The 26295-nt window shown below is 43.1% G+C and overlaps 3 non-coding genes and 1 pseudogene across 3 annotated transcripts; 3 read left to right on the top strand and 1 right to left on the bottom strand.

Annotated features, from left to right (window-relative positions):
- Positions 1-5382: 5382 nt before the first annotated feature.
- Positions 5383-5456, bottom strand: TRNAN-AUU (transfer RNA asparagine (anticodon AUU)). The gene has a single exon. It is a non-coding gene; the product is annotated as a tRNA-Asn (tRNA).
- A 4276-nt stretch (positions 5457-9732) lies between these two features.
- Positions 9733-9806, top strand: TRNAN-AUU (transfer RNA asparagine (anticodon AUU)). Its single transcript has one exon. It is a non-coding gene; the product is annotated as a tRNA-Asn (tRNA).
- A 4701-nt stretch (positions 9807-14507) lies between these two features.
- LOC135028396 (U1 spliceosomal RNA) lies at positions 14508-14656 on the top strand (annotated as a pseudogene).
- A 152-nt stretch (positions 14657-14808) lies between these two features.
- Positions 14809-14971, top strand: LOC135028294 (U1 spliceosomal RNA). The gene has a single exon (XR_010224642.1). It is a non-coding gene; the product is annotated as a U1 spliceosomal RNA (small nuclear RNA).
- The last annotated feature ends 11324 nt before the right edge of the window (positions 14972-26295 follow it).

Here is a 26295-nt window from a genome sequence, read left to right as displayed (position 1 = left end):
TCTTTTATCAGTTTAAAGACAGAACGAGTGTGCTTTCTTGTTAGCTTTAATGTAAGTTTATTTGCATAACAATGACAGTAAATGTTTGTTTCTTTTCAAACAGAACTTTCTTGACCATGCTACTTGCTTGAAAGATCTGGGAGCACATGGAAAACAGTACAAACCATGCAGTATCACAAGAGCCTTTATTTGATCTTTCATGAAGATAGAGCAGAATTGAGGACACGTCAACAATTTCTGCCGAAGGTGGTTCATCTTTCCACATGGTGCCTTTGGCCACTGACACCTTCGTTGAGTCAAAGTCTCTGGCTGTGGTCAGAACTTTGAAAATTTATGTCACCAGAACGGTTCAGATTAGGAAAACAGAGGCTCTGTTTGTCCTGTATGCTCCCAACATGATTGGGTGTCCTGCTTCCATGCAGACCATTATGCGCTGGATCTGTGGTAAAATTCAGCATGCTCATTCCACGGCAGGATTGCCGTTACTGAATTAGGTGAAGACCCATTCTACTAGAAAGGTGGGTTCATCCTGGGCAGCTGGTCGGGGAGTCTCGGCATTGCAACTTTGCCGAGCAGCTATTTAGTAAACACTTTTGCTAAGTTTTACAAGTTTGATACCTTGGCTGATGATAACCTCAAGTTGGGTCATTCGGTGCTGCAGAGTCGTACGCACTCTCCCACCCGTTCAAGAGCTTTGGTATAACCCCATGGTTCTTAATGTGACCCCAGCATCCTCTAGGTCGTATGAGAAAATAGGATTTTAATACCTACCGGTAAATCCTTTTCTCTTAGTACGTAGAGGATGCTGGGCACCCGTCCCAGTCCATACTGTGTCTGCAGTTATTACTTGTGGTTATACACATGTTGTGTTACGGTTCTGGTCAGCTTTTTGCTGCAATTGTTCATGCCGTTGGCTTGTGTTCTGTTGAATGCCACGTTCTGCGGCATGCTTAAGGTGTGAGCTGGTAAGATGCTCACCTTAGTTTAACAATAAATCCTTTCCTCGAAATGTCCGTCTCCCTGGGCACAGTTCCTATAACTGGAGTCTGGAGGAGGGGCATAGAGGGAGGAGCCAGTTCACACCCTTTGAAAGTCTTAAAGTGCCCATGTCTCTTGCGGATCCCGTCTATACCCCATGGTTCTTAATGTGACCCCAGCATCCTCTACGGACTAAGAGAAAAGGATGCCCTTGTGTACTATCCTGACTTCTCCTCCCGTCTGCTTACTTTGTGCCTTCCAACGCACAATGCGAACTACAGGTGGTGCTGCAGGGCCCACACCCTTTTACTTGCCTTACAGAGCAGCTCTGGAGCTGTTACAGTGCCCAGCTGCTGCAAGAAATCAGCATGAATGCTTCAGGGGATGGGGCATGGCCAACATGAGCCCCACACCAAAGGAGGGTGGGGGTGTTTAATGCGAACTAGGGGTCATCCAAGCACTGCAAAAGGCCGCCATGCCCTGCATGCCCCTTTTCTCTTTTTATATGCAGATGAGGGTTCCAGCCAACTTTGGCCCACTGCTTGGATGACATCACCGTATGCAAATCCGTCTGCTGCAGACCTTCCCCCAGGAATGCTGTTACTAGTTGTTGGATATGGTTTGATATTTGATGGTGCTTCAGTATTAGGCAGCCTTCCGCCATCCCATGTTCATCTGAAAAGATGTGGTCTCCCTGCAGTTGTTGTCCCCAGACGAGAGTTCCCTTGTGCTTCCTCAGTTGAATCTCCTTAACTTGACGGGGGAGGGGCTGCCCGAGCTGCCACCCTCCCCAGCCCTATCCCAACTCATACTTATTTTACATATTAGATCTCTTGATCATGAAGATTGTTCTCACAGGGTGAGGTTCATCCATTATATTTTAAAATAGGAAGGTACAAATTACATATTTGAATTGCATCTATGTGCTGGATTCAAATGTCCCCCCCCCTTCCTTTCTCAATTGTGCCCGTCAGCAGCTATTCTAAGGTTGCTGCCAATGGGTGTGACACATTAATTTCTTCTGTGGGGTACACTGGACTCCACAAGGATTCACATTGGGGTGTAGAGTAGGATCTTGATCTGAGGCACCAACCGGCTCAAAGCTTTTGACTGTTCCCAAGAAGCTCAGTGCATTCTCCTCTATAACCCCGCTTCCATGAACAGGGAGCTCAGTTTGTAGTTGGTGCCTTCAGTAGCAGGCCAATTAACAGGGGCCTGCCTCAGGCAGCCTATTCTTAGCTATTAATTTTGACAAGAAAAGAAGAACTTGTTTTATGAGAATCTACAAGGGCTGCAGCAGGCTAGGTCTAATAGACATCTTTACTGCAGCTTCATCACTCCCAGCGGCGCTATATACTCCCGTGCCCTGGTTGCTGGGTCACTGCAGCGGAGGCTCCGGTTTCATCCTAAGGTCAGTCACACACACACCACCCTTCCGGATCACGAGGCCGCTGATGAAGGGGAGCGAGGCCGTAGGGGGTGGGCCGTGTGCGCACTGCGGTGGACACTGATTACTGGGCAGCCGCTCCACTAGCCACCAGGTACAGTTAAGGAGCACAGGTCTGGGGGTTTTTCTCCTATATTAACCCAATTTTGTACTGCCCGCAGCGCATTGTGATAGGTAATAGGGCCTGATTCAGGTTGGATTGCAATCACAATAAGCGATCCAACTGCAAAAATTGCTAAGAGCATACGCATGTGCCTGCATTTTCTGCGGCACCCCGCAGAGAATGTGATCGCCTCTGCCTGTCAATCGGGGTGGGGAAGGGGGGGAGAGGTGGGTCAGCAACACTCCATTTCCAAGTCAGGGATGGAGCGGTGCGGGGGCAAGGCTTCAAAATGGGGTCTGCAACGGAGGAGACACAGGGGGCGTGGTCACAGCGGCTGTATGACATCACATTCAGCCGCTGTGATCACAAAAATGGTGGCGGCTTCCTGCGCGCACATACAGTCTGCACCAGCAGGAGCCTACACCATTTTTTATGATCACGCTGAACTGCAGTGCGACTGCAATTACAGCATGGTCAAGAAGGGAGGCGTCATGCTGGGTGGCCATGCCCTGTCACTGTGCAGGAGCCAGCACAGCTCACACACTAGTCCCCGGGTGCAGCCCCCAACCCCCGGGACACCCGGAGCAACAAAATGTAGATTCAGGCCACCAGGCCACGCCCCTACCTATGAAACCATGCCTCCTTTTTACCATTGCGCTGCTTATCTGCGCGCACTGCATTACAATCTCCCTCGCCACCTCTCTGTGTGTCACCAGTGATAGTGACACCTCTGCCATGCTTGTAGCAGCTGGTCCTAAGATCTACGCCTCAAACCCTGAGTGTTTGCCCTTGTGACTTGTTGATCATCATAGCGAAGCAGATGCTTACAGAAAACTGCAGGGGCTTAGATTGAAAATAAAAAAATTGATGGGTATAAGGTAGAGAGGAGCGGGTTCGGTTCTCCGAGAACCGAATTCCCCACGAACTCCACGTGGTTTACACTGGTCCGAGGCAGGCTCGGTTGTTCCCGCCTGACTCGGAAAACCTGAACAAGGGAAAATGTCATCATCCCGCTGTCGGATTCTCGCGAGATTCGGATTCCATATAAAGAGCTGCGCGTTGCTGCCATTTTTACTCGTGCATTGAAGAGAGAGCGGAGAGGACGTGGCTATGTTCTCTCAGTGGAAATCTCAATATCAGTGCTCAGTATCAGTGGTTACTTATTGCTGCTCAGTAATACTAGTAGTGTGTCTCTCCTGCTCAGTGTCAGTTCTCAGTAGTATCCTCATCAGTGCTCAGTATCACTGCTCATTGTCTTGTGCTGCATTGTGGTGCTCAGCATACTACAGTACATTACTAATAGTCCAGTGCTGCATCTTGCTGCTCAGTGTCAGTTCTAGTATCCTCATCAGTGCTCACTATCACTGCTCATTGCATTGTGGTGTTCTGTATACTACAATAACATAGTAATATAGTAACATAGTTTTTGAGGTTGAATAGAGGCAAATTGCCCATCGTGTTCAACCTGTTTTAAGTTGTGATGATTCTACATACTTGCTGAATAATGTTTTATGACTAGTTAGCTACTATAACTCATGTTACCCCCGGATTAACCATGTTGATATTTTAAGTATTATAACCTTGGATAGCTTTTTCATTCAGAAATGTATCCATTCCTTTTTTAAATCCAATTACAGAGTCCGCCATTACCACCTTCCCTGGCAGGGAATTCCACATCCTGATTGCCCTAACAGTGAAGAAACCTTTCCTCCATTGCGTTCTGAACTTTCCTCCAGTCGCAGCGAGTGACCACGTGTTCTTTTAATAAATAATTCCTCTGATAACTCTTTGTTATGTATCTTTACATATTTGAAGATATTAATAATATCTCCTCTTAGGCACCTCTTTTCTAGTGTATAAATATTCAGCCTAGTAAGTCTTTCCTTATAGTCCAGTACTTTTAGGCCTTTAATCAATTTAGTCTTCAGGATCTCTTACACTTCCATGAGCAGCAGAGTAGTGCAATGGAAGCATGCTGGGCCCATAACCCAGAGGTCGATTGATCGAAACTATCCTCTGCTATGTGCATTTTTTTTTTTATAATTAAAGTAATCAAAAACTGGGATTGATATTTTGGCTCTTTTATTTTTACTTAAAGTACAATAACTTTTATCATTTTAATTTGTTTTAATAGTATATTGACAGCATTGTTTTCTTTAAAAAATCCACTTAATTTTCTTTACCCTATTACTGAAATGGTAATTGACAAAAACAAACTACATTGTCACCAGAAGAGCAATGCAAAATGTACAAGTGATATATGAAAATCATCTTCCATCTTGAATTTCAATGATGCCTTGGGACAACAATTTGTGAGAAACATCTTCACCCACAAAGAAAGATTTTCTTAATTCCTTACCTGTGTGCTAATTAGATATCACCTTGTTTTCACATTAAACAGACTTCCCCGTGAGGAAGCAGCAAGGATGCAGTGACGTTTCCTGGTGTCAACCTGTATTATTTCAGTAGACATTGAAATGAGGATGCATCTTTGATGCCTTTCCAATGAAGCAAGTTTATTTCAGTAATAGGTGAAAAACCATTCCTACAAAGGTGTTAATCAGAGACTTGGCTTTGTGGACACTTTTCAGAGAGCAAATTTGTTAGCATAAACATAAAATCAGAAAATGAAGAGCTGTTTAATCACTCAATTGGACTTTTCTGCCAGCATATTTTTTTTCTCTGCAACCCACTGCTAAATTGTGCTTCCTAGCTGTTTTTTTATAAAATCACTTAATCAAATCTAACTCTGATTACATCAGAGAAGGCCAGGTACCCTACACCATAAGGGGGGTTTTTGAAATTTTGACTTGTCTACTTAAAGATCACCAAAATCTGATTACAAGGTCAATTACATCCCTGGGTGGGATTGAACCACCAACCTTTTGGTTAATAGCCAAACATGCTAACCGATTGCGCCACAGAGACACCTTGCAAAAGTCAATACTGACAAAGGCTAATAATCATTCATCTAGAACGTTTCCTAGAAAAACTTTAAAAAGTCAATAATCTGGAGAATTTTTGTAAGAAACACATTGGTACTTTCCCATGATGAGTGAGTGCTTCAGGATTTCTTGCACTTACATGGGCTATTAACCAAAAGGTTGGTGGTTCAATCCCACCCAGGGATGTAATTGACCTTGTCATCAGATTTTGGTGATCTTTAAGTAGACAAGTCAAAATTTCAAACCCCCTCTTATGGTGTAGGGTACCTGGCCTTCTCTGACGTAATCAGAGTTAGATTTAATTAAGTGATTTTATAAAAAACAGCTAGGAAGCACAATTTAGCAGTGGGTTGCAGAGAAAAAAATAACATTTTAAACCTACCGGTAATTTTTTTTTCTCGTAGTCCGTAGAGGATGATGGGGACTCCGTAAGGACCATGGGGGATAGACGGGCTCCGCAGCAGACATGGGCACTTTAAGAAAGACTTTAGATCTGGGTGTGCACTGGCTCCTCCCTCTATGCCCCTCCTCCATACCTCAGTTAGAGAAACTGTGCCCAGAGGAGACAGACAGTTCGAGGAAAGGATTTTTGTTAATCCAAGGTCAAGATTCATACCAGCCACACCAATCACACCGTATAACTTGTGATATACTACCCAGTTAACAGTATGAATCAAATCTAACTCTGATTACATCAGAGAAGGCCAGGTACCCTACACCAGGCCTGGCCAACCTGTGGCTCTCCAGATGTAGCGAAACTACACATCCCAGCATGCCCTGCCACAGTTTTAGCATTCCCTAATAGCAAAACTGTGGCAAGGCATGATGGGACTTGTAGTTTTACAACAGCTGGAGAGCCACAGGTTGGCCAGGCCTGCCCTACACCATAACAGGGGTTTTCGAAATTTTGACTTGTCTACTTAAAGATCAACAAAATCTGATTACAAGTTCAATTACGTCCCTGGGTGGGATTGAACCACCAACCTTTTGGTTAATAGCCGTACACACTAACTGATTGCGCCACAGCGAAACTTTGCAAAAGTACATACTGACAAAGGCTAATAAGCATTCATCTAGAACGATTCCTAGAAAAACTTTAAAAAGTCAATAATCTGGAGAGTTTTTGTAAGATGTTTCTTCCAGCAATCAATGAAGAAACACATTGGTACTTTCCCATGATGAGTGAGTGCTTCAGGATCTCTTGCACTTACATGTGCAGCAGAGTACTGCAATGGAAGCATGCTGGGCCCATAACCCAGAGGTAGGCAGATTGAAACTATCCTTTGCTATATGCATTTTTTTTTTGTTCATTAAAGTAATCCAAAACTGGGATTGATATTTTAGCTTTTATTTTTACTTAAAGTACAATAACTTTTACCATTTTAATTTGTTTTAATAGTATATTGACAGTGTTGTTTTCTTTCAAAAATCCAATTAATTTTCTTTACCCGATTATTAAAATGGTAATTGACAAAAACAAACTACATTGTCACCAGAAGAGCAATACAAAATGTACAAGTGATATATTAAAATCATCTTTCCAGCTTGAATTTCAATGATGCATTGGGGCAACGATTTTGTGAGAAACATCTTCACCCTTAAATAAAGATTTTCTTTATTCCTTACCTGTGTGCTAATTAGATATCACCTTGTTTTCACATTAAACAGACTTCCACATGAGAAAGCAGCAAGGATGCAGTGGCGTTAATGTTTCCTGGTGTCAACCTGTATTATTTCAGTAGATATTGAAATGAGGATGCATCTTGCTGCCTTTCCAATGAAGCAAGTTTAATTTAGTAATAGGTGAAAAACCATCCCTACAAATATGTTAATCAGAGACTTGGCTTTGTGGACACTTTTCAGAGAGCAAATTTGTTAGCATAAACATAAAATCAGAAAATGAAGAGCTGTTTAAACAGCTACTGCCTGAGGGTCTCTTGACCTGGTGCAATACCTCTGTAGCTTTTTGTTGAGGCGGGACGCCATCATGTCTATCTGGAACAGTCCCCACCGACTTGCAATCTGTGCGAAGACTTCCTGATGGAGTCCCCACTCTCCTGGATGTAGGTCGTGTCTGCTGAGGAAGTCTGCTTCCCAGTTGTCCACTCCCGGAATGAACACTGCTGACAGTGCGCTTACATGATTCTCCGCCCAGGTTGCAGAGAAAAAGAAATATGCTGGCAGAAAAATCCAATTGAGTGATTAAACAGCTCTTCATTTTCTGGCTTTATTTTTATGCTAACAAATGTGTTCTCTGAAAAGTGTCCAAAAAGCCAAGTATCGGATTAACATCTTTGTAGGGATGGTTTTTCACCTATTACTAAATTAAACTTGCTTCATTGGAAAGGCAGCAAGATGCATCCTCATTTCAATATCTACTGAAATAATACAGGTTGACACCAGGAAACATTAACGCCACTGCATCCTTGCTGCTTTCTCATGTGGAAGTCTGTTTAATGTGAAAACAAGGTGATATCTAATTAGCACACAGGTAAGGAATTAAGAAAATCTTTATTTAAGGGTGAAGATGTTTCTCACAAAATCGTTGCCCCAATGCATCATTGAAATTCAAGCTGGAAAGATGATTTTAATATATCACTTGTACATTTTGTATTGCTCTTCTGGTGACAATGTAGTTTGTTTTTGTCAATTACCATTTTAATAATCGGGTAAAGAAAATTAAGTGGATTTTTGAAAGAAAACAATACTGTCAATATACTATTAAAACAAATTAAAATGGTAAAAGTTATTGTACTTTAAGTAAAAATAAAAGAGCAAAAATATCAATCCCAGTTTTTGTTTACTTTAATTAACAACAAAAAAATGCATATAGCAGAGGATAGTTTCAATCTGCCTACCTCTGGGTTATGGACCCAGCATGCTTCCATTACAGTACTCTGCTGCACATGTAATTGCAAGAGATCCTGAAGCACTCACTCATCATGGGAAAATACCAATGTGTTTCTTCATTGGTTGATGGAAGAAACATCTTACAAAAACTCTCCAGATTATTGACTATTTAAAGTTTTTCTAGGAAACGTTCTAGATGAATGCTTATTAGCCTTTGTCAGTATATACTTTTGCAAAGTGTCGCTGTGGCGCAATCAGTTAGTGTGTACGGCTATTAACCAAAAGGTTAGTGGTTCAATCCCACCCAGGGACGTAATTGACCTTGTTATCAGATTTTGGTGATCTTTAAGTAGACAAGTCAAAATTTCAAAAACCCCTGTTATGGTGTAGGGTACCTTGCCTTCTCTGATGTAATCAGAGTTAGATTTGATTCAGTGATTTTATAAAAACAGCTAGGAAGCACAATTTAGCAGTGGTTTGCAGAGAAAAAGAAATATGCTGGCAAAAAAATCCAATTGAGTGATTAAACAGCTCTTCATTTTCTGGCTTTATTTTTATGCTAACAAATTTGTTCTCTGAAAAGTGTCCACAAAGCCAAGTATCTGATTAACATCTTTGTAGGGATGGTTTTTCACCTATTACTAAATTAAACTTGCTTCATTGGAAAGGCAGCAAGATGCATCCTCATTTCAATATCTACTGAAATAATACAGGTTGACACCAGGAAACATTAACGCCACTGCATCCTTGCTGCTTTCTCATGTGGAAGTCTGTTTAATGTGAAAACAAGGTGATATCTAATTAGCACACAGGTAAGGAATTAAGAAAATCTTTATTTAAGGGTGAAGATGTTTCTCACAAAATTGTTGCCCCAATGCATCATTGAAATTCAAGCTGGAAAGATGATTTTAATATATCACTTGTACATTTTGTATTGCTCTTCTGGTGACAATGTAGTTTGTTTTTGTCAATTACCATTTTAATAATAGGGTAATGAAAATTAAGTGGATTTTTGAAAGAAAACAATACTGTCAATATACTATTAAAACAAATTAAAATGGTAAAAGTTATTGTACTTTAAGTAAAAATAAAAGAGCAAAAATATCAATCCCAGTTTTGGATTACTTTAATTAACAAAAAAAAATGCATATAGCAAAGGATAGTTTCAATCTGCCTACCTCTGGGTTATGAACCCAGCATGCTTTCATTACAGTACTCTGCTGCACATGTAAGTGCAAGAGATCCTGAAGCACTCACTCATCATGGGAAAGTACCAATGTGTTTCTTCGTTGGTTGATGGAAGAAACATCTTACAAAAACTCTCCAGATTATTGACTTTTTAAAGTTTTTCTAGGAAACGTTCTAGATGAATGCTTATTAGCCTTTGTCAGTATGGACTTTCGCAAAGTGTCTCTGTGGCGCAATCGGTTAGTGTGTTTGGTTATTAACCAAAGGGTTGGTGGTTCAATCCCACCCAGGGACATAATTGACCTTGTTATCAGATTTTGGTGATCTTTAAGTAGACAAGTCAAAATTTCAAACCCCCTGTTATGGTGTAGCGTACCTGGCCTTCTCTGATGTAATCAGAGTTAGATTTGATTCAGTGATTTTATAAAAACAGCTAGGAAGCACAATTTAGCAGTGGGTTGCAGAGAAAAAGAAATATGCTGGCAGAAAAATCCAATTGAGTGATTAAACAGCTCTTCATTTTCTGGCTTTATTTTTATGCTAACGAATTTGTTCTCTGAAAAGTGTCCACAAAGCCAAGTATCTGATTAACATATTTGTAGGGATGGTTTTTCACCTATTACTAAATTAAACTTGCTTCATTGGAAAGGCAGCAAGATGCATCCTCATTTCAATATCTACTGAAATAATACAGGTTGACACCAGGAAACATTAACGCCACTGCATCCTTGCTGCTTTCTCATGTGGAAGTCTGTTTAATGTGAAAACAAGGTGATATCTAATTAGCACACAGGTAAGGAATTAAAAAAATCTTTATTTAAGGGTGAAGATGTTTCTCACAAAATCGTTGCCCCAATGCATCATTGAAATTCAAGCTGGAAAGATGATTTTAATATATCACTTGTACATTTTGTATTGCTCTTCTGGTGACAATGTAGTTTGTTTTTGTCAATTACCATTTTAATAATCGGGTAAAGAAAATTAATTGGATTTTTGAAAGAAAACAATACTGTCAATATACTATTAAAACAAATTAAAATGGTAAAAGTTATTGTACTTTAAGTAAAAATAAAAGAGCAAAAATATCAATCCCAGTTTTGGATTACTTTAATTAACAAAAAAAATGCATATAGCAGAGGATAGTTTCAATCTGCCTACCTCTGGGTTATGGACCCAGCATGCTTCCATTACAGTACTCTGCTGCACATGTAAGTGCAAGAGATCCTGAAGCACTCACTCATCATGGGAAAGTACCAATGTGTTTCTTCATTGGTTGATGGAAGAAACATCTTACAAAAACTCTCCACATTATTGACTTTTTAAAATGTTTCTAGGAATCATTCTAGATGAATGCTTATTAGCCTTTGTCAGTAAGTACTTTTGCAAAGTGTCGCTGTGGCGCAATCAGTTAGTGTGTAAGGCTATTAACCAAAAGGTTGGTGGTTCAATCCCACCCAGGGACTTAATTGACCTTGTTATCAGATTTTGGTGATCTTTAAGTAGACAAGTCAAAATTTCAAACCCCCTGTTATGGTGTAGGGTACCTGGCCTTCTCTAATGTAATCAGAGTTAGATTTGATTCAGTGATTTTATTAAAACAGCTAGGAAGAACAATTTAGCAGTGGGTTGCAGAGAAAAAGAAATATGCTGGCAGAAAAATCCAATTGAGTGATTAAACAGCTCTTCATTTTCTGGCTTTATTTTTATGCTAACTAATTTGTTCTCTGAAAAGTGTCCACAAAGCCAAGTATCTGATTAACATATTTGTAGGGATGGTTTTTCACCTATTACTAAATTAAACTTCCTTCATTGGAAAGGCAGCAAGATGCATCCTCATTTCAATATCTACTGAAATAATACAGGTTGACACCAGGAAACATTAACGCCACTGCATCCTTGCTGCTTTCTCATGTGGAAGTCTGTTTAATGTGAAAACAAGGTGATATCTAATTAGCACACAGGTAAGGAATTAAGAAAATCTTTATTTAAGGGTGAAGATGTTTCTCACAAAATCGTTGCCCCAATGCATCATTGAAATTCAAGCTGGAAAGATGATTTTAATATATCACTTGTACATTTTGTATTGCTCTTATGGTGACAATGTAGTTTGTTTTTGTCAATTACCATTTTAATAATAGGGTAAAGAAAATTAAGTGGATTTTTGAAAGAAAACAATACTGTCAATATACTATTAAAACAAATTAAAATGGTAAAAGTTATTGTACTTTAAGTAAAAATAAAAGCTAAAATATCAATCCCAGTTTTGGATTACTTTAATGAACAAAAAAAAAAATTCATATAGCAAAGGATAGTTTCAATCTGCCTACCTCTGGGTTATGGGCCCAGCATGCTTCCATTGCAGTACTCTGCTGCACATGTAAGTGCAAGAGATCCTGAAGCACTCACTCATCATGCGAAAGTACCAATGTGTTTCTTCATTGGTTGCTGGAAGAAACATCTTACATAAACTCTCCAGATTATTGACTTTTTAAAGTTTTTCTAGGAAACGTTCTAGATGAATGCTTATTAGTCTTTGTCAGTATGTGCTTTTTGCAAAGTGTCTCTGTGGCACAATCGGTTAGTGTGTTCAGCTATTTATCAAAAGGTTGGTGGTTCAATCCCACCCAGGGACGTAATTGACCTTGTGATCAGATTTTGGTGATATTTAAGTAGACAAGTCAAAATTGCAAACCCCCTCTTATGTTGTAGGGTACCTGGCCTTCTCTGATGTAATCAGAGTTAGATTTGATTAAGTGATTTTATAAAAAAACAGCTTGGAAGCACAATTTAGCAGTGGGTTGCAGAGAAAAAGAAAAATGTTGGCAGAAAAATCCAATTGAGTGATTAAACAGCTCTTCATTTTCTGGCTTTATTTTTATGATTACAAATTTGTTCTCTGAAAAGTGTCCACAAAGCCAAGTATCTGATTAACATCTTTGTAGGGATGGTTTTTCACCTATTACTAAATTAAACTTGCTTCATTGGAAAGGCAGCAAGATGCATCCTCATTTCATTATCTACGGAAATAATACAGGTTGACACCAGGAAACATTAACGCCACTGCATCTTTGCTGTTTTCTCATGTGGAAGTCTGTTTAATGTGAAAACAAGGTGATATCTAATTAGCACACAGGTAAGGAATTAAGAAAATCTTTATTTAAGGGTGAATCGTTGCCCCAATGCATCATTGAAATTCAAGCTGGAAAGATGATTTTAATATATCACTTGTACATTTTGTATTGCTCTTCTGGTGACAATGTAGTTTGTTTTTGTCAATTACCATTTTAATAATCGGGTAAAGAAAATTAATTGGATTTTTGAAAGAAAACAATACTGTCAATATACTATTAAAACAAATTAAAATGGTAAAAGTTATTGTACTTTAAGTAAAAATAAAAGAGCAAAAATATCAATCCCAGTTTTGGATTACTTTAATTAACAAAAAAAAAATGCATATAGCAGAGGATAGTTTCAATCTGCCTACCTCTGGGTTATGGACCCAGCATGCTTCCATTACAGTACTCTGCTGCACATGTAAGTGCAAAAGATCCTGAAGCACTCACTCATCATGGGAAAGTACCAATGTGTTTCTTCATTGGTTGATGGAAGAAACATCTTACAAAAACTCTCCACATTATTGACTTTTTAAAATGTTTCTAGGAATCGTTCTAGATGAATGCTTATTAGCCTTTGTCAGTATGTACTTTTGCAAAGTGTCGCTGTGGCGCAATCAGTTAGTGTGTAAGGCTATTAACCAAAAGGTTGGTGGTTCAATCCCACCCAGGGACTTAATTGACCTTGTTATCAGATTTTGGTGATCTTTAAGTAGACAAGTCAAAATTTCAAACCCCCTGTTATGGTGTAGGGTACCTGGCCTTCTCTGATGTAATCAGAGTTAAATTTGATTCAGTGATTTTATAAAAACAGCTAGGAAGCACAATTTAGCAGTGGGTTGCAGAGAAAAAGAAATATGCTGGCAGAAAAATCCAGACAAAGGCTAATAAACAATCATCTAGAACGTTTCCTAGAAAAACTTTAAAAAGTCAATAATCTGGAGTGTTTTTGTAAGATGTTTCTGCCATCAACCAATGAAGAAACACATTGGTACTTTCCCATGATGAGTGAGTGCTTCAGGATCTCTTGCACTTACATGTGCAGCAGAGTACTGCAATGGAAGCATGCTGGGCCCATAACCCAGAGGTAGACAGATTGAAACTATCCTCTGCTATATGCATTTTTTTTGTTAATTAAAGTAATCCAAAACTGGGATTGATATATTTGCTCTTTTATTTTTACTTAAAGTACAATAACTTTTACCATTTTAATTTGTTTTAATAGTATATTAACAGTATTGTTTTCTTTCAAAAATTCACTTAATTTTCTTTTCTGTGTGCTAATTAGATATCACCTTGTTTTCACATTAAATAGACTTCCACATGAGAAAGCAGCAAGGATGCAGTGGCGTTAATGTTTCCTGGTTGTAGTGGGGGACTGTGTTTTACATGCCTTACAGAGCAACTCTGGAGCTGTTACAGTGCCCAGCTGCGGCAAGAAATCAGCTTGAATGCTTCAGGGGCTGGGGCATAGCCAACATGAGCCCCACACCGAAGGAGGGTGGAGGTGTTTAATGTGAACTAGGGGTCATCCAAGCACCGCAAAAGGCCGCCATGCCCTGCATAACCCTTTTCTCTTTTCATATGCAGATGAGGGTTCCAGCCAACTTTGGCCCACTGCTTGGATGACATCACCGTATGCAAATCCGTCTTCTGCAGACCTTCACCCAGGAATGCTTTTACTAGTTGTTGCATTTGGTTTGTTGTTTGGGGGTGCTTCAGTATTAGGCAGCCTTCTGCCCTCCCATGTTCATCTGAAAATATGTGTTCTCCCTGCAGTTGTTGTCCCCAGATGAGAGTTCCCTTGTGCTGCCTCAGTTGAATCTCCTTTACTTGACAGAGATGTGCCTGAGCAGCGGCCCTCCCCAGCCCTATCCCAAATCATACTTATTACCATGGTCATGAAGATTGTTCTCCCAGGGTGAGGTTCATTCATTGCATTCTGGGTATGCTGACCCCTGTGATTTCCCCAAATGTGGGAAACTCGACTGCATTATTTGTGGTAGTGGGGGACTGTTTGTGCTTTCCTCTGGTCAGCTCTGGTAAAAGTCAGATTTCTTTGTCTCAGATATTCCTCTAGCCTTGTTCTTCTTTCGAGAGTTCCCTTGTGCTGCCTCAGTTGGATCTCCTTCACTTGACAGGGGGGTGCCCGAGCAGTGACCCTCCCCAGCTCTAGCCCAACTCCTACTTACCTGCCAGGTGAGATACTATGATCATGAAGGTGCTTCTCCCAGGGCAAGGCTCACCCATTGCACTCTGGGTGTGCTGCTCCTGCAATTTCCCCAAATGTGGGAAACTTGATTGCATAATTTGTGTTTCCCCTGGTCGGCTCTCGTATAATTCAGATCTCTTTGTCTCAGGTCTCTCTCCAGCCTAGTTTGCTGTCTGTTTCCACTTCTCTTTTCTGGAGCCGCTCCCTTCTATGCCCTTGCGCACTATCCTGACTTCTCCCGTCTGCTTACTTTGTGCCTTCCAACGCACAATGCGAACTACAGGTAGTGCTGCAGGGCCCACACCCTTTTAGTTGCCTTACAGAGCAGCTCTGGAGCTGTTACAGTGCCCAGCTGCTGCAAGAAATCAGCTTGAATGCTTCAGGGGCTGGGGCATAGCCAACATGAGCCCCACACCAAAGGAGGGTGGGGTTGTTTAATGCGAACTAGGGGTCATCCAAGCACCGCAAAAGGTCGCCATGCCCTGCATGCCCCTTTTCTCTTTTCATATGCAGATGAGGGTTCCAGCCAACTTTGGCCCACTGCTTGGATGACATCACCGTATGCAAATCCGTCTGCTGCAGACCTTCCCCCAGGAATGCTTGTACTAGTTGTTGCATATGGTTTGGTATTTGATGGTGCTTCAGTATTAGGCAGCCTTCCGCCCTCCCATGTTCATCTGAAAAGATGTGGTCTCCCTGCAGTTGTTGTCCCCAGACGAGTGTTCCCTTGTGCTTCCTCAGTTGAATCTCCTTAACTTGACGGGGGAGGGGCTGCCCGAGCAGCCACCCTCCCCAGCCCTATCCCAACTCATACTTATTTTGCATATGAGATCTCTTGATCATGAAGATTGTTCTCACAGGGTGAGGTTCATCCATTATATTTTAAAATAGGAAGGTACAAATTACATATTTGAATTGCATCTATGTGCTGGATTCAAATGTCCCCCCCCCTTCCTTTCTCAATTGTGCCCGTCAGCAGCTATTCTAAGGTTGCTGCCAATGGGTGTGACACATTAATTTCTTCTGTGGGGTACACTGGACCCCACAAGGATTCACATTGGGGTGTAGAGTAGGATCTTGATCTGAGGCACCAACCGGCTCAAAGCTTTTGACTGTTCCCAAGATGCTCAGCGCATCCTCCTCTATAACCCCGCTTCCATGAACAGGGAGCTCAGTTTGTAGTTGGTGCCTTCAGTAGCAGGCCTCTTAACAGGGGCCTGCCTCAGGCAGCCTATTCTTAGCTATTAATTTTGACAAGAAAAGAAGAACTTGTTTTATGAGAATCTACAAGGGCTGCAGCAGGCTAGGTCTAATAGACATCTTTACTGCAGCTTCATCACTCCCAGCGGCGCTGTATACTCCCGTGCCCTGGTTGCTGGGTCACTGCAGCGGAGGCTCCGGTTTCTTCCTAAGGTCAGTCACACACACACCGCCCTTCCGGATCACGAGGCCGCTGATGAAGGGGAGCATGGCCGTAGGGGGTGGACCGTGTGCGCACTGGTGTGGACACTGATTACTGGGCAGCCGCTCCACTAGCCACCAGGTACAGTTAAGGAGCACAGGTCTGGGGGTTTTTCTCCTATATTAAACCAATTTTGTACTGCCCGCAGCACATTGTGATAGGTAATGGGGCCTGATTCAGTTTGGATTGCAATCACAATAAGCGATCCAACTGCAAAAATTGCTAAGAGCATACGCATGTGCCTGCATTTTCTGCGGCACCCCGCAGAGAATGCGATCGCCTCTGCCTGTCAATCGGGGCAGGGGGGGGGTAGAGGGGGGTCAGCAACACTCCATTTCCAAGTCAGGGATGGAGCGGTGCGGGGGCAAGGCTTCAAAATGGGGTCTGCAATGGAGGAGACACAGGGGGCGTGGTCACAGCAGCTGTATGACATCACATTCAGCCGCTGTGATCACAAAAATGGTGGCGGCTTCCTGCGCGCACATACAGTCTGTACCAGCAGGAGGCTACACCATTTTTTATGATCACGCTGAACTGCAGTGCGACTGCAATTACAGCATGGTCAAGAAGGGAGGCGTCATGCTGGGTGGCCATTAGAGATGAGCGGGTTCGGTTCCTCGGAATCCGAACCCGCCCGAACTTCACCCTTTTTTGCACGGGTCCGAGCAGACTCGGATCCTCCCGCCTTGCTCGGTTTACCCGAGCGCGCCCGAACGTCATCATCCCGCTGTCGGATTCTCACGAGACTCGGATTCTATATAAGGAGCCGCGCGTTGCCGCCATTTTCACACGTGCATTGAGATTGATAGGGAGAGGACGTGGCTGGGGTCCTCTCCGTTTAGATTAGAAGATAGAGACGAGTGACATTTGATTTACTACTAATTTGGGGAGCAGTTGAACTTGTCAGGAGTACTCAGTAGTGCAGAGTTTTGCTGATAGTGACCACCAGTTTTATTATTTATAATCCGTTCTCTGCCTGAAAAAAAACGATACACATACCATATCTGTGCTCAGCCTCAGTGTGCTGCATGATATATCATCTATGTATATCTGACTGTGCTGAGTGCTCACTGCTCACACAGCTTAATTGTGGGGGAGACTGGGGAGCAGTTATAGCAGGAGTACAGTGCACACTTTTGCTGCCAGTGTGACCACCAGTATATTGTCTGCCTGAAAAAGTTAAACACTCCTGTGGTGTTTTTTTTTTTTATTCTATAAACGCATTCTGCTGACAGTGTCCAGCAGGTCCGTCATACATTATATTATATAAATATTTACCTGCAGTAGTGTTATATTTTTTTTTTCATCTCTATCATCTTTATCATCTCTATATTAGCAGACGCAGTACGGTAGTCCACGGCTGTGGCTATCTCTGTGTCGTCAGTGCTCGTCCATAATTGTATACCTACCTACCTGTGGTGGGTTTTTTTTTTCTATCTTCTTCATACTAGTAGTTTAGGAGTCTGCTGACAGTGTCCACCAGGTCCATCATTATATTATATACCTACAGTAGTAATATATTTATTATATTATCTATACTAGCAGACGCAGTACGGTAGTCCACGGCTGTGGCTATCTCTGTGTCGTCAGTGCTCGTCCATAATTGTATACCTACCTGTGGTGGTTTTTTTTTTCTATCTTCTTCATACTAGTAGTTTAGGAGTCTGCTGACAGTGTCCACCAGGTCCGTCATTATATTATATACCTACAGTAGTAATATATTTAGTATATTATCTATACTAGCAGACGCAGTACGGTAGTCCATGGCTGTACCTACCTCTGTGTCGTCACTCGTCCATAATTGTATACCTAACTGTGGTGGTTTTTTTTTTCTATCTTCTTCATACTAGTAGTTTAGGAGTCTGCTGACAGTGTCCACCAGGTCCGTAATTATATTATATACCTACAGTAGTAATATATTTAGTATATTATCTATACTAGCAGACGCAGTACGGTAGTCCACGGCTGTACCTACCTCTGTGTCGTCACTCGTCCATAATTGTATACCAACCTGTGGTGGGGTTTTTTTTTTCTATCTTCTTCATACTAGTAGTTTAGGAGTCTGCTGACAGTGTCCACCAGGTCCGTCATTATATTATATACCTACAGTAGTAATATATTTAGTATATTATCTATGCTAGCAGACGCAGTACGGTAGGCCACGGCTGTGGCTATCTCTGTGTCGTCAGTGCTCGTCCATAATTGTATACCTACCTACCTGTGGTGGGGGTTTTTTTTCTATCTTCTTCATACTAGTAGTTTAGGAGTCTGCTGACAGTGTCCACCAGGTCCGTCATTATATTATATACCTACAGTAGTAATATATTTAGTATATTATCTATACTAGCAGACGCAGTACGGTAGTCCACGGCTGTACCTACCTCTGTGTCGTCACTCGTCCATAATTGTATACCTACCTGTGGTGGAGTTTTTTTTCTATCTTCTTCATACTAGTAGTTTAGCAGTCTGCTGACAGTGTCCACCAGGTCCGTCATTATATTATATATACCTACAGTAGTTATATATTTTTTTTTATATCATTAATTATCATCTCTATACTAGCAGACGCAGTATGGTAGGCCACGGCTGTGGCTATCTCTGTGTCGTCAGTGCTCGTCCATAATTGTATACCTACCTACCTGTGGTGGGGTTTTTTTCTATCTTCTTCATACTAGTAGTTTAGCAGTCTGCTGACAGTGTCCACCAGGTCCGTCATTATATTATATATACCTACAGTAGTTATATATATTTTTTTTTTATATCATTAATTATCATCTCTATACTAGCAGACGCAGTACGGTAGTCCACGGCTGTAGCTACCTCTGTGTCGTCAGTCACTCGTCATCCATAAGTATACTAGTATCCATCCATCTCCATTGTTTACCTGAGGTGCCTTTTAGTTGTGCCTATTAAAATATGGAGAACAAAAATGTTGAGGTTCCAAAAATAGGGAAAGATCAAGATCCACTTCCACCTCGTGCTGAAGCTGCTGCCACTAGTCATGGCCGAGAAGATGAAATTCCATCAACGTCGTCTGCCAAGGCCGATGCCCAATGTCATAGTACAGAGCATGTAAAATCCAAAACACAAAAGATCAGTAAAAAAAGGACTCAAAAATCTAAATAAAAATCGTCGGAGGAGAAGCGTAAACTTGCCAATATGCCGTTTACCACACGGAGTGGCAAGGAACGGCTGAGGCCCTGGCCTATGTTCATGGCTAGTGGTTCAGCTTCACATGAGGATGGAAGCACTCAGCCTCTCGCTAGAAAAATTAAAAGACTTAAGCTGGCAAAAGCACAGCAAAGAACTGTGCGTTCTTCAAAATCACAAATCCACAAGGAGAGTCCAATTGTGTCGGTTGCGATGCCTGACCTTCCCAACACTGGACGTGAAGAGCATGCACCTTCCACCATTTGCACACCCCCTGCAAGTGCTGGAAGGAGCACCCACAGTCCAGTTCCTGATAGTCAGATTGAAGATGTCAGTGTTGAAGTACACCAGGATGAGGAGGATATGGGTGTTGCTGGCGCTGGGGAGGAAATTGACAAGGAGGATTCTGATGGTGAGGTGGTTTGTTTAAGTCAGGCACCCGGAGAGACACCTGTTGTCCGTGGGAGGAATATGGCCATTGACATGCCTGGTGAAAATACCAAAAAAATCAGCTCTTCGGTGTGGAAGTATTTCAACAGAAATGCGAACAACAGGTGTCAAGCCGTGTGTTGCCTTTGTCAAGCTGTAATAAGTAGGGGTAAGGACGTTAACCACCTCGGGAACATCCTCCCTTATACGTCACCTGCAGCGCATTCATCATAAGTCAGTGACAAGTTCAAAAACTTTGGGTGACAGCGGAAGCAGTCCACTAACCAGTAAATCCCTTCCTCTTGTAACCAAGCTCACGCAAACCACCCCACCAACTCCCTCAGTGTCAATTTCCTCCTTCCCCAGGAATGCCAATAGTCCTGCAGGCCATGTCACTGGCAATTCTGACGAGTTCTCTCCTGCCTGGGATTCCTCCGATGCATCCTTGAGTGTAACGCCTACTGCAGCTGGCGCTGCTGTTGTTGCTGCTGGGAGTCGATGGTCATCCCAGATAACTGAGGCCTTGGCATCCTGGGCGGTGAGAAACGTGGTTCCGGTATCCATCATTACTTCAGAGCCAACTATAGACTTGATTGAGGTACTGTGTCCCCGGTACCAAATACCATCTAGGTTCCATTTCTCTAGGCAGGCGATACCGAAAATGTACACAGACCTCAGAAAAAGACTCACCAGTGTCCTAAAAAATGCAGTTGTACCCAATGTCCACTTAACCACGGACATGTGGACAAGTGGGGCAGGGCAGACTCAGGACTATATGACTGTGACAGCCCACTGGGTAGATGTATTGACTCCCGCCGCAAGAACAGCAGCGGCGGCACCAGTAGCAGCATCTCGCAAACGCCAACTCTTTCCTAGGCAGGCTACGCTTTGTATCACCGCTTTCCAGAATACGCACACAGCTGAAAACCTCTTACGGCAACTGAGGAAGATCATCGCAGAATGGCTTACCCCAATTGGACTCTCCTGTGGATTTGTGGCATCGGACAACGCCAGCAATATTGTGCGTGCATTATATCTGGGCAAATTCCAGCACGTCCCATGTTTTGCACATACCTTGAATTTGGTGGTGCAGAATTATTTAAAAATAGACAAGGGGCGTGCAAGAGATGCTGTCGGTGGCCAGAAGAATTGCGGGACACTTTCTGCGTACAGGCACCACGTACAGAAGACTGGAGCAACACCAAAAACGCCTGAACCTGCCCTGCCATCATCTGAAGCAAGAAGTGGTAACGAGGTGGAATTCAACCCTCTATATGCTTCAGAGGATGGAGGAGCAGCAAAAGGCCATTCAAGCCTATACATCTGACCACGATATAGGAGGTAGAATGCACCTGTCTCAAGCGCAGTGGAGAATGATTTCAACGTTGTGCAAGGTTCTGAAACCTTTTGAACTTGCCACACGTGAAGTCAGTTCAGACACTGCCAGCCTGAGTCAGGTCATTCCTGTCATCAGGCTTTTGCAGAAGAAGCTGGAGACATTGAAGGAGGAGCTAAGACAGAGCGATTCCGCTAGGCATGTGGGACTTGTGGATGGAGCCCTTCATTCGCTTAACCAGGATTCACGGGTGGTCAATCTGTTGAAATCAGAGCACTACATTTTGGCCACCGTGCTCGATCCTAGATTTAAAACCTACGTTGTATCTCTCTTTCCGGCAGACACAAGTCTGCAGGGGTTCAAAGACCTGCTGGTGAGAAAATTATCAAGTCAAGTGGAACTTGATCGGTCAACAGCTCCTCCTTCACATTCTCCCGCAATTGGGGGTGCGAGGAAAAGGCTCAGAATTCCGAGCCCACCCGCTGGCGGTGATGCAGGGCAGTCTGGAGCGACTGCTGATGCTGACATCTGGTCCGGACTGAAGGACCTGCCAACGATTACGGACATGTCGTCTACTGTCACTGCATATGATTCTCTCACCATTGAAAGAATGGTGGAGGATTATATGAGTGACCGCATCCAAGTAGGCACGTCAGACAGTCAGTACGTATACTGGCAGGAAAAAGAGGCAATTTGGAGGCCCTTGCACAAACTGGCTTTATTCTACCTAAATTGCCCTCCCACAAGTGTGTACTCCGAAAGAGTGTTTAGTGCCGCCGCTCACCTTGTCAGCAATCGGCGTACGAGGTTACTTCCAGAAAATGTGGAGAAGATGATGTTCATTAAAATGAATTATAATCAATTGCTCCGTGGAGACATTGACCAGCAGCAATTGCCTCCACAAAGTACACAGGGAGCTGAGATGGTGGATTCCAGTGGGGACGAATTGATAATCTGTGAGGAGGGGGATGTACACGGTGATGAATCGGAGGATGATGATGAGGTGGACATCTTGCCTCTGTAGAGCCAGTTTGTGCAAGGAGAGATTAATTGCTTCTTTTTTGGTGGGGGTCCAAACCAACCCGTCATATCAGTCACAGTCGTGTGGCAGACCCTGTCACTGAAATGATGGGTTGGTTAAAGTGTGCATGTCCTGTTTATACAACATAAGGGTGGGTGGGAGGGCCCAAGGACAATTCCATCTTGCACCTCTTTTTTCTTTCATTTTTCTTTGCGTCATGTGCTGTTTGGGGAGTGTTTTTTGGAAGGGCCATCCTGCGTGACACTGCAGTGCCACTCCTAGATGGGCCAGGTGTTTGTGTCGGCCACTTGGGTCGCTGAGCTTAGTCACGCAGCTACCTCATTGCGCCTCTTTTTTTCTTTGCGTCATGTGCTGTTTGGGGAGTGTTTTTTGGAAGGGCCATCCTGCGTGACACTGCAGTGACACTCCTAGATGGGCCAGGTGTTTGTGTCGGCCACTTGGGTCGCTGAGCTTAGTCACACAGCTACCTCATTGCGCCTCTTTTTTTCTTTGCGTCATGTGCTGTTTGGGGAGTGTTTTTTGGAAGGGCCATCCTGCGTGACACTGCAGTGCCACTCCTAGATGGGCAAGGTGTTTGTGTCGGCCACTTGGGTCGCTGAGCTTAGTCACACAGCTACCTCATTGCGCCTCTTTTTTTCTTTGCGTCATGTGCTGTTTGGGGAGTGTTTTTGGAAGGGCCATCCTGCGTGACACTGCAGTGCCACTCCTAGATGGGCCAGGTGTTTGTGTTGGCCACTTGGGTCGCTGAGCTTAGTCACACAGCTACCTCATTGCGCCTCTTTTTTTCTTTGCGTCATGTGCTGTTTGGGGAGTGTTTTTTGGAAGGGCCATCCTGCGTGACACTGCAGTGCCACTCCTAGATGGGCCAGGTGTTTGTATCGACCACTTGGGTCGCTGAGCTTAGTCATCCAGCGACCTCGGTGCAAATTTTAGGACTAAAAATAATATTGTGAGGTGTGAGGTGTTAAGAATAGACTGAAAATGAGTGGAAATTATGGTTATTGAGGTTAATAATACTTTGGGATCAAAATGACTCCCAAATTCTATGATTTAAGCTGTTTTTTAGGGTTTTTTTGAAAAAAACACCCGAATCCAAAACACACCCGAATCCGACAATAAAAATTCGGTGAGGTTTAGCCAAAACGCGTTCGAACCCAAAACACGGCCGCGGAACCGAACCCAAAACCAAAACACAAAACCCGAAAAATTTCTGGTGCACATCTCTAGTGGCCATGCCCTGTCACTGTGCAGGAGCCAGCACCGCTCACACACTAGTCCCCGGTGCAGCCCCCAACCCCCGGGACACCCGGAGCAACAAAATGTAGATTCAGGCCACCAGGCCACGCCCCTACCTATGAAACCATGCCTCCTTTTTACCATTGCGCTGCTTATCTGCGCGCACTGCATTACAATCTCCCTCGCCACCTCTCTGGGTGTCACCAGTGATAGTGACACCTCTGCCATGCTTGTAGCAGCTGGTCCTAAGATCTACGCCTCAAGCCCTGAGTGTTTGCCCTTGTGACTTGTTGATCATCATAGCAAAGCAGATGCTTACAGAAAACTGCAGGGGCTTAGATTGAAAATAAAAAAAATTGATGGGTATAAGGTAGAGAGGAGCGGGTTCGGTTCTCCGAGAACCGAATTCCCCACGAACTCCACGTGGTTTACACTGGTCCGAGGCAGGCTCGGTTGTTCCCGTCTGACTCGGAAAACCTGAACAAGGGAAAATGTCATCATCCCGCTGTCGGATTCTCGCGAGATTCGGATTCCATATAAAGAGCTGCGCGTTGCCGCCATTTTTACTCGTGCATTGAAGAGAGAGCGGAGAGGACGTGGCTATGTTCTCTCAGTGGAAATCTCAATATCAGTGCTCAGTATCAGTGGATACTTATTGCTGCTCAGTAATACTAGTAGTGTGTCTCTCCTGCTCAGTGTCAGTTCTCAGTAGTATCCTCATCAGTGCTCAGTATCACTGCTCATTGTCTTGTGCTGCATTGTTGTGCTCAGCATACTACAGTACATTACTAATAGTCCAGTGCTGCATCTTGCTGCTCAGTGTCAGTTCTAGTATCCTCATCAGTGCTCACTATCACTGCTCATTGCATTGTGGTGTTCTGTATACTACTGACAATGCTAAATTCCTATGTCGTATAAACAACCCTTATGAAGCTAAGAACACTGTACGCTGTTTACTTAAGAAATACCGTAATGGTACGCTATTTGCGTAACGATCGCTCAGCCGTAGGCGAGACGCTCAAGCGTCACGTTCGCTCACGGCCCAGCGATCACAGGACACGTTATTGGTTATGTCTAGGGGAATGATTCGCTATGGCGTAGCATACACTCGAGACCACGAGGAGGTCACCAGCGATGCAGACGCTCACAACACTATACCTTGATATTAAACCTTATACCGACGAAACACACAGAATACCTTTAATGTGAGTACAGGGTGTAAATGCAACTTTGTGTAGCCTGACTACCTACAAAGCTGTTTGAGCGTCACCGACGCTCAAGTGAACACTTAACACTATAGTAAATACACAGATACTGTTTTAGGGTTCCAAAGCCTATTATCTGTATTATATCTAGTATACTTGTAAAAGAGTAACACAGTACAAATGATACACTACAATATAACAAAGACTTCCTAACCAAACACCTAACTAAGGGATAAACTACAATACTATCCTGGCCTAACACAATACAATACAATACTATAAAGTTTAGTCTAGGGGAGTTACGAGAGAAAAGAGAAAATAGAGAGAGAGAAATAGACACAGAGGGAGAGAGAGGAATTGGCTCACAGAAAGACAATGATTACGGAGAGAACTTACGCACAAAGGGTATGATCGCCTGCGCCTCGATATCCAGCTCCCGATTATCAGCAGATAACCGTTGATGAGAGAGTGAGAGCTGGATGTGGTCGGCCTGCCTATTTATGCCCCACACACAATGCAATCTCCTGGTCCTACAATCCTTCAGTTTATTGGACACAGGAATTCGGCCCTGTACTGTAACCAAAGGTCATAGGTTGATTCATACAGGTGGGCTGTGCTGAGTTTAAACGGCTCAGGTGGGTGGGAAACTGGGTTTCCCGCCGCATACCTGAGTATGGGTAAATAATAGAAATGGACATAAACTTCTTATGTTCATAACTATTCGCACGAGCGATTAATACGCTCCAAACCAACACCGGAATATTGCTAATTAAATACTCTTCCGATGGGTACCAAATACTGCTGTATGACTCCTGTTAGACCCTTCGTGCAATACAAAGAGGGACTCCTCCGCTCAGGGACATTCTATCTAAACCAAACTTACAGAAACTATTGAGGGGAACATGATCTATAAACGACATTAATTGTGAACTTTTGTAACGAATGAGTCGCACGCTACGATCACATAAACTCTACCGTAAATGCGCATACTGCGCGTGCGAGTGCACGCTATTGCGGGTATGCGCTTCCACGGGAGAGCATACGCATGCGCAGCACGGACCCGTGTGCGGTGCAAATATGGCAGTGTGCATTGAGACATTTTTCTGACTTCGACAGTCCACCCTTTGGCAGTCAATAATAACTGCCACAAAATATTTAAGGAGAAAAATGTAAGTCAGGGGTTAATTGATTTCCATGGTGGGGAAAGGAGGAAGAATGGAGTAGGTGTGAAGAGAGTATGACCTAGTGAGAAAGCAGGAGCATGTGTGTATGAGTCCATGTTTGGGGGGGTCATGTATCATCGTGCCGTACGTGTGGTAAATCAAGCTTCGAGGTATTGCGAAGTATACATTTGAATTCCTTCTTATCCTGTGGTACAGGTCTGTGGATGGGCTGTCAAACTCTACCGAGCTCATTTCGGCTGTGGTTGTAACACAATGGGGATGCACATTTTAGTTGATGATACATGAATTGGGGGGGTATGTGGTTGCTGCTATCTGTGCCTGTATTCCCTATCGACTATGTGTGTTATTACCTGAGGGTTGCAGAGATGAAGATAAAGAACACTTACGAAAAATGCAATGATATTCTATGTCAGGT

Source organism: Pseudophryne corroboree, unplaced genomic scaffold (assembly GCF_028390025.1).
Source record: "Pseudophryne corroboree isolate aPseCor3 unplaced genomic scaffold, aPseCor3.hap2 scaffold_475, whole genome shotgun sequence".
Lineage (NCBI taxonomy): Eukaryota > Metazoa > Chordata > Amphibia > Anura > Myobatrachidae > Pseudophryne > Pseudophryne corroboree.
Note: the sequence above shows the minus strand (reverse complement) of the source record. Positions and strands in the feature narration are given on the sequence as shown.